The sequence below is a fragment of the Trachypithecus francoisi genome, unplaced genomic scaffold (assembly GCF_009764315.1).
Source record: "Trachypithecus francoisi isolate TF-2019V2 unplaced genomic scaffold, Tfra_2.0 Contig01505_ERROPOS200000, whole genome shotgun sequence".
Lineage (NCBI taxonomy): Eukaryota > Metazoa > Chordata > Mammalia > Primates > Cercopithecidae > Trachypithecus > Trachypithecus francoisi.
The window spans coordinates 19,992-32,319 of NW_022681436.1; the positions used below are offsets into that span (position 1 = coordinate 19,992).

The window sequence follows — 12,328 nt, forward strand, 5'->3', positions numbered from 1 at the left end:
CAGATGAAAACTAGAAAGAAGCTTTTTTAGAAACTTATTGGTGATGTGGGAATCCATCTCTCAGAGTAACACTTATGTTCCCTGGAACCATCCATTAACACTGTCTTTGAGGAACATGAGAAGGGCAAATTTGGATTGCCTTGAGGGCTGTGCTGATAAAGGAAATACCATCATTTTGAAACGTGAAAGAAGCTTTCTGAGAAAGTTCCTTGTGATCTGTGAATTCATGTCAGAGAGTTACAACTTAGTCCTCATGAAGCAGTTTGCTAACACTATTTTCGTGGAACCTGCAAAGTGATATTTGGGAGCCCATTCGGACCATTGATGAAAAAGGAAGTATCCTCAGATAATAACTAGAGAGAAGCTTTCTGAGAGATTTCTTTCTGATGTGTGACTTCACAACACGGAGTTCCATGCTTCCCTTATTGGAGCAGGATGCTAACAGTGTTGTCGTGGACTCCTAAAGTGATATTTGGGAGCTCATTGAGGGCTATGGTGAAATAGGAAATATCTTCAGATAAAAACTGGAAAGAAGCCTTCCGGGAAAATGCACTGTGATGTATGAATTCAACTCACAGTGTTACACATTTCTCTTCTGTGTACAGTGTGCTTACACAGTTTTCTTGAAATCTGCAATGGGATACTTCTTAGCGCAATGAAGCTTAAGGTGACAAAGGAAATATCCTCAGATGAAAACTAGAAAGAAGCTTTCGTAGAAACTTCTTGGTGTTGTGTGAATTCATCTCACAGAGGTGCACTTATGTTTCTTGAAGGAGTCCATTAACACTGTCTTTGAGGAACATAAGAAGGGCTACTTTGGATCGCAAAGAGGCTGACTATTATAAAGGAAATATCATCAGTTCAAAACGTGAAAGAATGGTTGTGAGAAACTTCTTTGTGATCTGTGAATTCATCTCACAGAGGTACAAATTAGTCCTCAGGAAGCAGTTTACTAACACTCTTTTCGTGGAATCTGCAAAGTGATATTTGGGAGCCCATTGAAGCCCATGGAGAAAAAGGATATATCCTCAGATAATAACTAGAGAGAAGTTTTCTAGAGATTGCTTTCTGATGTGTGACTTCATCACACAGAGTTCCACACTTTTCTTCTTGGAACACTTTGCTAACACTGTTGTCGTGTATTCTGCAAAGTGATATTTGAGAGCTCATTGAGGGCTATGGTGAAAAAGGAATTCTCCTCAGAACAAAATTGGAAAGAAGCCTTCTGAGAAAATGCAATGTGGTGTGTGAACGCAACTCACAAAGTTACATATTTCTCTTCAGTGATGAGTTTTCTAACACAGTTTTCTTGAAATCTGCAATGGGATTCTTCTTAGTGCAATGAATCTTACAGTTACAATGGAAATATCCTCAGATGACAACTAGAAAGAAGCTTTCTTAGAAACTTCTTCGTGATGTGTGAATTCATCTCCCATAGTTACACCTAAGTTTCATGGAGCAGTGCATTAATACGGTCTTTGAGGAAACTGAGAAGGGCTACTTTTGATCGCATTGAGGCCTACGCTGATGAAGGAAATATAATCATTTCAAAACGTGAAAGAAGCTTTCTGAGAAACTTCTTTGTGATCTGTGAATTGATCTCACAGAGTTACAACTTAGTCCTCATGAGGCAGTTTGCTAACCCTTTTTTCGTGGAATATGAAAATTGATATTTGGGAGCTTATAGGGGCCCATTGTGAAAAAGGAAATATCCTCAGATAATAACTAGAGAGAAGTTTTCTGAGAGATAGCTTTCCGATGTGTGACTTCATCACACAGATATACACCCTTCCTTTCTAGAAACAGTTTCCTAACACTGTTGTCGTGAATTCTGCAAAGTGATATTTGTGAGCTCTTTGAGGGCTATAGTGAAAAACGAAATATCCTCATATCAAAACTGGAAAGAAGCCTTCTGAGAAACTGCATTGTGGTGTGTGAATGCAACTCACAGAGTTACACGTTTCTCTTCAGTGATCAGTTCGCTAACAAAGTTTTCTTGTAATCTGCAATGGGATACTTCTTAGTGTAATGAAGCCTTTGGTCACAAAGACAATATCCTCATATGAAAACAAGAAAGAAGCTTTTTTAGAAATTTCTTGGTGATGTCTGAATTCATCTCACAGAGTTACACTTATGTTTCATGGAGCAGTGCATTTACACTGTCTTTGAGGCACCTGAGAAGGGCTACTTTGGATCGCATTGAGGCCTACGCTGATAAAGGAAATATCATCAGTTCAAAACGTGAAAGAAGCTTTCTGAGAAACTCCTTTATGATTTGTGAATTCACCTCACAGAGTTACAATTTAATCCTCATGAAGTAGTTTGCTAACATTCCTTATGTGGAATCTGCAAAGTGATATTTGGGAGGTCATTTGGCCCGTTTCAAAAAAGGAAATATCCTCAGATAATAGCTAGACAGAAGCTTTCTGAGAGACTGCTTTCTGATGTGTGACTTCATTACACGGAATTCCACCCTTCCCTTCTCGGAATAGTTTCTAACACTGTTGTCGTGGATTCTGCCAAGTGATATTTGGGAGCTTCTTGAGGGATACGGTGAAAAAGGAAATATCCTCAGATCAAAACTGCAAAGAAACCTTCTGAGAAACTGCACTGCAATGTCATAATGCACCTCACAGAGTTACACGTTTCCCTTCAGTTATGAGTTCGCTAACTCAGTGTTCTTGAAATGTACAATGGCATACTTCTTAGCACAATGAAGCTTACGGTGACAACGGAAATATCCTCAGATGAAAACTAGAAAGAAGCTTTCTTAGAAACTTCTTGGTGATGTGTGATTTCACCTTACAGTGTTACATTTAAGTTTCGTGGAGCAGTGCATTAACACTGTCTTTGAGGAACCTGAGAAGGGCTACTTTGGATCGCATTGTGGCCTACGCTGATAAAGGAAATAACATCAGTTCAAAACGTGAAAGAAGCTTTCTGAGAAACTTCTTTGTGATCTGTGAATTCATCTCACAGAGTTACAACATAGTCCTCAGGAAGTAGTTCGCTAAGACTCTTTTCGTGAAATCTGCAAAATGATATTTGGGAGCTCATTGTCTTCCATAGTGAAACAGGATATATCCTCACATAATAACTAGACAGAAGCTTTCTGAGAAATTGCTTTCTGATGTGTGACTTCAGCACACAGAGTTCCACCCTTCCCTTCTTGGAACAGTTTGCTAACACTGTTGTCGCGGATTCTGCAAAGTGATATATGGGAGCTCTTTTAGAGCTATAATGAAAAAGGAAATATACTCAGATAAGAAAAGGAAAGAAGTCTTCTGAGGAACTGCACTGCGATGTGTGAATATAACTCACAGAGCTACACGTTTCTCTTCAGTGATCAGTTTGCTAACACAGTTTTCTTGAAATCTGCAATGGGATACTTCTTAGTGCAATGAAGACTACAGTGACAATGGATATATCCTCAGATGAAAACTAGAAAGAAGCTTTCTTAGAAACTTTTTGGTGATGTGTGAATTCATCTCCCAGAGTTACACTTATGTTTCTTGGATCAGTCCATTGACACTGTCTTTGGGGAACCTGAGAAGGGCTACTACGGATCGCTTTGAGTCCTACGCGGATGAAATGTCATCAGTTCAAAATGTGAAACAAGCTTTCTGAGAAACTTATTTGTGATCTCTGAATTCATCTCACCGAGTTACAAATTAGACCTGAGGAAGCAACTCGCTAACACTCTTTTCATGGAATCTGCAAAGTGACATTTTGGAGCCCCATTGGGGCCTATGCTGAAAAGGGAAATATCATCGGATAATAACTAGAGTGAAGCCTTCTGAGAGATTGCTTTCTGATGTGTGACTTCATCACACAGAGTTTTACCCTTCCCTTCTTGGAACAGTTTGCTAACACTGTTGTCGTAGATTCTGCAAAGTGATATTTATGAGCTCTTTGAGGGGCGTGGTTGAAAACGATATATCCACATATCAAAACTGGAAAGAAGCCTTCTGAGAAACTGCATTGTGGTGTGTGAATGCAACCCACAGAGTTACAGGTTTCTCTTCAGTGATCAGTTCGCTAACACAGTTTTCTTGAAATCTGCAATGGGATACTTTTTAGCGCAATGAAGCCCACGGTGACAAAGGAAATATCCTAAGATGAAAACTAGAAAGAAGCTTTTTTAGAAACTTCTTGGTGATGTTTGAATTCATCTCACAGAGTAACATTTACTTTTCATGGAACAGTCCATTAACATTGTCTTTGAGGTACCTGATAAGGGCTACTTTGGATCGCCTTGAGGCCTATGCTGATGAAATATCATCAGTTCAAAACGTGAAAGAATCTTTCTGAGAAACTTCTTTGTGATATGCGAATTCATCTCACAGCATTATAACTTAATCGTCATGAAGTAGTTTGCTAGCATTCTTTTCGTGGAATCTGCAAAGTGATATTTTCGAGCATATTGGGGCCCATGGTGAAAAAGGAAATATCCTCAGATAATAACTAGAGAGAAGCTTTCTGATATATTGTTTTCTGATGTGTGACTTATTCACATGGAGTTCCACCCTTCCATTCTCGGAATAGTTTGCTTACAGTGCTGTCGTGGATTCTGAAAAGTGAAATATGGGAGCTTCTTCAGGGGTATGGTGAAAAAGGAAATATCCTCAGATCAAAACAGGAAAGAATCCTTCTGAGACACTGCACTGCAATGTGTGAATGCAACTCAGAGAGTTACACGTTTCTCATCAGTGATCAGCTCGCTAACACAGTTTTCTAGAAACGTACAATGGCATGCTTCTTAGCGCAATGAAGCTTACGGTGACAATGGAAATATCCTCAGATGAAAACTAGAAAGAAGCTCTCTTAGAAACTTCTTGGGGATGTGTGATTTCACATCACAGTGTGACACTTAAATTTCATGAAGCAGTGCATTAACCCTGTCTTTGAGGAATCAGAGAAGGGCTACTGTGGATCGCATTGAGGCGTACTCTGATAAAGAAAATATCATCAGTTCAAAAAGTGAAGGAAGCTTTCTGAGAAACTTCTTTGTGATCTGTGAATTCATCTCACAGAGTTACAGCTTAGTCCTCAGGAAGTAGTTTGCCAAGACTCTTCGTGGAACCTTCAACGTGATATTTGGGTGCTCATTGGGGCCCATTGTGAAACAGGAAATAAACTCAGATCATAACTAGAGAGAAGCTTTCTGAGAGTTTGATTTCTGATGTCTGACTTCATCACACAGAGTTCCACCCTTCCCTTCTTGGAACAGTTTGCTAACACTGTTGTCGCGGATTCTGCAAAGTGATGTATGGGAGCTCTTTGAGGGCTATGATGAAAAAGCAAATATACTCAGATAAGAAAAGGAGAGAAGCCTTCTGAGGAACTGCACTGTGATGTGTGTATATATCTCACAGAGCTACAAGTTTCTCTTCAGTAATCAGTTTGCTAACACAGTTTTTTCAAATCTGCAATGGCATACTTCTTAGTGCAATGAAGCCTACGGTGACAACGGATATATCCTCAGATGAAAACTAGAAAGAAGCTTTCTTAGAAATTTCTTGGTGATGTGTGAATTCATCTTACAGAGTTTCACTTATGTTTCATGGAGGTGTCCATTGACACTGTCTTTGAGGAACCTGAGAAGGCTACTTTGGATCGCTTTCAGTCCTACGCTGATGAAATGTCATCAGTTCAAAACGTGAAAGAAAGTTTCTGAGAAACGTCTTTGTGATCTGTGAATTCATCTCACAGAGTTACAATTTAGTCCTCAGGAAGCAGTTTGCTAACACTCTTTTTATGGAATCTGCAAAGTGATATTTGGGAGCCCATTGGGGTCTATGCTGAAAACGGAAATATCCTCAATTATAACTAGAGAGAACCGTTCGGAGAGATTGCTTTCTGATGTGTGACTTCACCACACAGAGTTTTACCCTTCCCTTCTTGGAACATTTTGCTAACACTGTTGTCGTGGATTCTGCAAAGTGATTTTTGGGAGCTCTTTGATGGCTGTGGAGAAAAAGGAAATATTCTCAGATAAAAACGGGAAAGAAACCTTCTGAGAAACTGCATTGTGATGTGTGAATGCAACTCACAGAGTTACATGTTTCTCTTCAGTGATCATTTTGCTAATACAGTTTTCCTGAAATCTGCTATTGGATACTTCAGAGCGCAAAGAAACTAATGGTGACCAAGGAAATATCCTCAGATGAAAACTTGAAAGAAGCTTTCTTTGAAATTTCTTGGTGATGTGTGAGTTCATCTCACAGAGTTACACTTATGTTTTGTGGAGCAGTGCATTAACACTCTCTTTGAGGAACCTGAGAAAGGCTACTTTGGATCACATTGAGGCTTACGCTGATGAAATATCGTCAGTTCAAAACGTGAAGGAAGCTGTCTGGGAAACTTCTTTGTGACCTGGGAATTCATCTCACCGAGTTACAGCTTAGTCCTCATGAAGTAGTTTGCTAACATTCTCTTCATCAAATCTTTAAAGTGATATTTGGGAGCCCATTGGGGCCCATGGTGAAAAGGGAAATAACCTCCGTTAAAAAAAGGAAAGAAGCCTTCTGAGAAGCTGCACTGCGATGTCTGAATATAATCCACAGAGCTACACATTTCTCTTCAGTGATCGATATGCTAACACAGTTTTCTTGAAATCTGCAATGGGATACTTCTTAGCACAATGAAGCTTACGGTGACCAAGGAAATATCCTCAGATCAAAACGAGAAAGAAGCTTTCTTAGAAGCATCTAGGTGATGTCTGAATTCATCTCACAGAGTTACAGTTATGTTTCATGGAACTGTCCATTAACAATATCTTTGAGGAAACTGAGAAGGGATATTTTGGATCGCATTGAGGCCTACGCTGATAAAGGAAATGTCATAAGTTAAAAATGTGAAAGAATCCTTCAGAGAAACTTCTTTGTGATCTGTCAATTCATCTCAGAGAGTCACAACTATTCCTCATGAGGCAGTTTTCTAACAGTCTTTTGGTGGAATCTGCAAAGTGATATTTGGGAGCCTATTGTATTCACAGTTAAAAGCGATGTATCCTCACATAATAACTAGAGAGAACCTTTCTGAGAAATTGCTTTCTGATGTGTGACTTCATCACACAGAGTTCCAACCGTCCCTTTTTTGAACAATTTGCTGACACTGTTGTCGTGGATTTTGCAAAGTGATATTTGGGAGCTCTTGGACGTCTCTGGTGAAAAAGGAAATATCCTCAGATAAAACCTGGAAAGAAGCCTTCTGAGAAACTGCATTGCAGTGTGTAAATGCAACTCACAGAGTTACACGTTTCTCTTCAGTGATCAGTTCAATAACACAGTTTTCTTTGAATCTGCAGTGGGATACTTCTTAGTGCTATGAAGCCTACGGTGACAAAGGAATTATCCTCAGATGAAAACTAGAAAGAAGCATTCTTAGAAATTTATTGGTCATGTGTGAATTAATCTCACAAAAGTACACTTATGTTTCTTGGAGCAGTCCATTAACACTGTCTTTGAGGAATCTGAGAAGTGCTACATTCGATCGCATTGAGGCCTAAGCTGATAAAGGAAACATCATCAGTTTAAAACCTAAAGGAAACTTTCTGAGAAACTTCTTTGTGATCTGTGAATTCATCTCCCAGAGTTACAACTTAGTCCTCATGAAGCTGTTTGCTAACACTCTTTTCGTGGAATCTGCAAAGTGATATTTGGGAGCCCATTGGGGCCCATGGTGAAAAAGGAAATATCCTCAGATAATAACTACAGAGGAGCATTCTGAGAGATTGCTTTGTGATGTGTGGCTTCATCACACAGACGTCCACGCTTCCCTTCTTGGAATAGTTTTCTAACACCATTGTCATGGTTTCTGCAAAGTGATATTTGATAGCTGATTGAAGGCTATGGTGAAAAAGGAAATATCCTCAGATCAACACTGGAAGGAAACCTTCTGAGAAACTGCATTGTGATGTGTGTATGCAACTCAGGGAGTTGCACGTTTCTATTCAATGATCAGTTTGCTAACACAGTTTTCTTGAAATCTGCAATGGGATAACTCTTAGTGCAATGAAGCTTACAGTGACAAAGGAAATATCCTCATATGAAAACTGAAAGAATCTTTCTTAGAAACTTCTTGGTGATGTGTGAATTTATCTCACAGAGATACACTTATGTTTCGTGGATCAGTCCATTAACACTGTCTTTTAGAAACCTGAGAAGGGGTACTTAGGATCACCTTTATGCCTACGCTGATAAAGGAAATATCATCAGTTCATAACATGAAAGAAATTTTTTGAGACACTTCTTTGTGATCTGTGAATTCATGTCACAGGGTTACAAGTTAGTCCTCGTGAAGCCGTTTGCTAACACTCTTTTTGTAGTATCTGCAAAGTCACATTTAAGAGCTCTTTGGGGCCCATGGTGAAAAAGGTAATATTCTCAGATAATAACTATAGAGAAGCTTTCTGAGAGATTGCTTTCTGATGTGTGAGTGCATCACACAGAGTTCCACCATTCCTTTTTAGGAATTGTTTGCTAACACTGTTGTCGTGGATTCTACAAAGTGATATTTGGAAGCTCAATGAGGGCCATGGTGAAAAAGGCAATGTTCTCAGTTAAAAGCTGGAAAGAAGCTTTCTGAGAAACTGTGCTGTGATGTTTGAATGTAACTCACAGATTTACACGTTTCTCTTCAGTGATCAGTTTGCTAACACAGTTTTCTTCAAATCTGCAATAGGATATTTCATAGCTGAATTAAGCTTGCGGTGACAAAGGAAATATTCTCAGATGAAAATTAGAAAGAAGCTTTGTTAGAAACTTCTTCGTGTTGTGTGATTTCATCTCACAGAGTTACCCTTATGTTTTCTGGAGCAATCCATTAACACTGTCTTTGAGCAACCTGAGAAGGACTACTTTGGATCGCAAAGAGTCCAACACTGATAAAGGAAATATCATCAGTTCAAAACGTGAAAGAAGCTTTCTGACAAACTTCTTTGTGATCTGTGAATTTATCTCACAGAGTTACAACTTAGTCCTCATGAAGCAGTTTGCTAACACTCTTTTCATGGAATCTGCAAAGTTATATGTGGGAGCGGATTGGGACCCATGGTGAAAAAGGAAATATTCTCAGATAATAACTAGAGACAAGGTTTCTAAAGATTGCTTTCTGATGTGTGACTTCATCACACAGAGTTCCACCCTTCCCCTCTTGAATTAGTTTGCTAACACTGCAGTCATGGAGTTTGCAAAGTGACATTTGGGAGCTCTTTGAATGCTATGGTGAGAAAGAAAATATCCTCAGATAAAAACTGGAAAGAAGCCTTCGGAGAAACTGCTTTGCGGTGTGTTAATGCAACTTACAGAGTTACACGTTTCTCTTCAGTGATCAGTTTGCTAACATAGTTTTCTTGAAATCTGCAGTGGGATACCTCTTAGTGCAAAGAAGCTTACGGTGACGAAGGAAATATACTCAGATGAAAATTAGAAGGAAGTTTTCTGAGAAAATTCGTTGTGATCTGTGAACTCATCTCACAGAGTTACATTTATGTTTCATTGAGCCGTCCATTAACACTGTCTTTGAGGAACATGAGAATGGCTACTTAGGATCACATTGATGCCTATGCTGATAAAAAAAAATCATCGGTTCAAAACGTGAAAGAAACTTTCTGAGTAACTTCTTTGTGATGTGTGAATTCTTCTCACAGGGTTACAACTTATTCCTCATGAAGTAGTTTGCTAGCACTCTTTTTGTGGAATCTGCAAAGTGATATTTAAGAGCCCACTGGGGTCCATGGTAAAAACGAAATATCCTCAGATAATAATTAGAGAGAATCTTTCTGAGAGATTGCTTTCTGATGTGTAACTTCGTCATACAGAGTTCCACCCTTCCCTTCTTGGAACAATTTGCTGACACTGTTGTCATGGATTCTGCAAAGTGATATTTGGGAGCTCTTTGAGGGCTATGGTGAAAAAGGAAATGTCCTCAGATAAAACCTCGAAAGAATCCTTCTGAGAAACTGCATTGCGGTGTGTGAATGCAACTCACACAGTTACACGTTTCTCTTCAGTGATCAGTTCACTAACAGAGTTTTCTTGAAATCTGCAGTGGGATGGCTCTTAACGCAATGAAGCTTATGGTGACAAGGAAATATCCTCAGATGAAAACTAGAAAGAAGCATTCTTAGAAACTTCTTCGTGATGTGTGAATTCATCTCACAGAGTTACACTTATGTTTCATGGAGCAGTGTATTAACACTGTTTTTGAGGAAACAGAGAAGGGCTACCTTGGATCGCAAAGTGGCCTATGCTAATAAAGCAAATATCATCAGTTCAAAACTTGAAAGAAGCTTTCTAAGAAACTTCGTTGTGATCTGTGAATTCATCTCTCAGGGTTACAACTTAATCCTCATGAAGCAGTTTGCTAACACTCTTTTTGTGGAATCTGCAAAGTGATATTTGGGAGCCCATTGGGTCCCATGGTGAAGAAGGAAATATCCTGAGATACAACTAGAGAGAAGCTTTCTGAGAAATTGCTTTCTGATGTGTAATTTCATCACACAGAGTTCCACGTTTCCATTCTTGGAACAGTTTGCTAACACTGTTGTTGTGGATTCTGTAAAGTGATACTTGGGAGCTCATTGAGGACTATGGTAAAAAAGGAAATATCCTCAGATAAAAATTGGAAATAAGCCTTCTGAGAAACTGCACTGCGACGTGTGAATGCAACTCACAGAGCTACAAGTTTCTCTTCAGTGATCAGTTTGCTAATACAGTTTTCTTTAAATCTGTAATCAGATACTGCTAAGCGCAATGAAGCTTATGGTGACAAAGGAAATATCATCAGATGAAAATTAGAAAGAACTTTTCTTAGAAACTTCTTGGTGATGTGTGAATTCATCTCACAATGTTACACTTCTGTTTCATGGGGCAGTTCACTAACACGGTCTTTGAGGAACCTGAGAAGGGCTTCTTTGGATCGCATTCATGCCTACGCTGATAAGGGAAATACCATCAGTTCAAAACGTGAAGGAAACTTTCTGAGAAACTAGTTTGTGATCTTTAAATTCATCTCACAGTGTTACAACTTAGTCCTAATGAAGCAGTTTGCTAACACTCTTTTCGTAGAATCTGCAAAGTGATATGTGGGAGCTCATTGGGGACCATGGTGAAAAAGGAAATATCCTGAGATAATAACTAGAGAGAAGCTTTCTGAGAGATTGCTTTCTGATGTGTGACTTCATGACACAGAGTTCCACCCTTCCCTTCTTGGAACAATTTGCTAACTTTGCAGTCGTGGATTCTGCAAAATGATATTTGGGAGCTCATTGAGGGCTATGGTGTAAAAGGAAATATACTCAGATCAAAACTGGAAAGAAGCCTTCTGAATAACTGCACTGCGATGTCTGAATGCAACTCACATAGTTACACATTTCTCTTCAGTGATCATTTCGCTAACACAGTTTTCTTGAAATGTGCAATGGGTTACTTCTTACCGGCATGAAGCTTATGGTGACAAAGGAAACATCCTCCATTGAAAACTATAAAGAAGCTTTCTTAGAAAATTCTTGTTTATGTGTGAATTCATCTCACAGAGTTACACTTATGTATCATGGAGCAGTCCATTAACAATGTCTTTGAGGAACCTGAGAAGGGCTACTTTCAATCGCATTGAGGCCTACGCTGATAAAGGGATTATTCTCAGTTCAAAACGTGAAAGAAGCTTTCTGAGAAACTTCTTTGTGAGCTGTGATTTCATCTAACGGAGTTCCAACTTTTTCCTCATGAACGTGTTTGCTAATACTCTTTTCGTGGAATCTGCAATGTGATATTTGGGAGCCCGTTGAGGCCCATGGTGAAAAGGAAATATCCTCGGATAATAACTAGAGAGAAGCTTTCTGAAAGATTGCTTTCTGATGTGTGACTTCATCAGACAGAGTTCCACCCTTCCCTTCTTGGAACAGTTCACTGACACTGTTGTCGTGCATTCCCCAAAGTGATATTTGGGAGCTCATTGCCGTTTCTATGAAAAGAGTGTTGGTAAGCTGCTCCATGAAAAGGATGGTGTTACATTTTGAGATGAATACACACATCATAAAGCTCTTTCTCAGAAAGGTTCTTTCTATTTTTTATCTCAGGACATTTCCTAGGTCACATAGGCATCACAGCAATCCAAAATATCCCTTCTCAGAATCCACAAAGTCAGTGTTAGGGAGCACCTCCATGAAAGAGTAGTGCAACTCTGTGAGACGAATTCACACAGCATCAAGCAGTTTGTCAGAAAGCTGCTCTTCAAATTTTGTCTGAGGATATTTGTTTTTTCCCATGGGCTTCAATACACTCCAAAGTATCACTACTGAGGTTCCACAGAAGGAAGGCAAAAA

At 39.2% G+C, this 12,328-nt stretch overlaps 1 pseudogene; it reads left to right on the forward strand.

Moving 5' to 3' along the window:
* Positions 1-11,963: 11,963 nt before the first annotated feature.
* On the forward strand, positions 11,964-12,075 carry LOC117062664 (annotated as a pseudogene).
* The last annotated feature ends 253 nt before the right edge of the window (positions 12,076-12,328 follow it).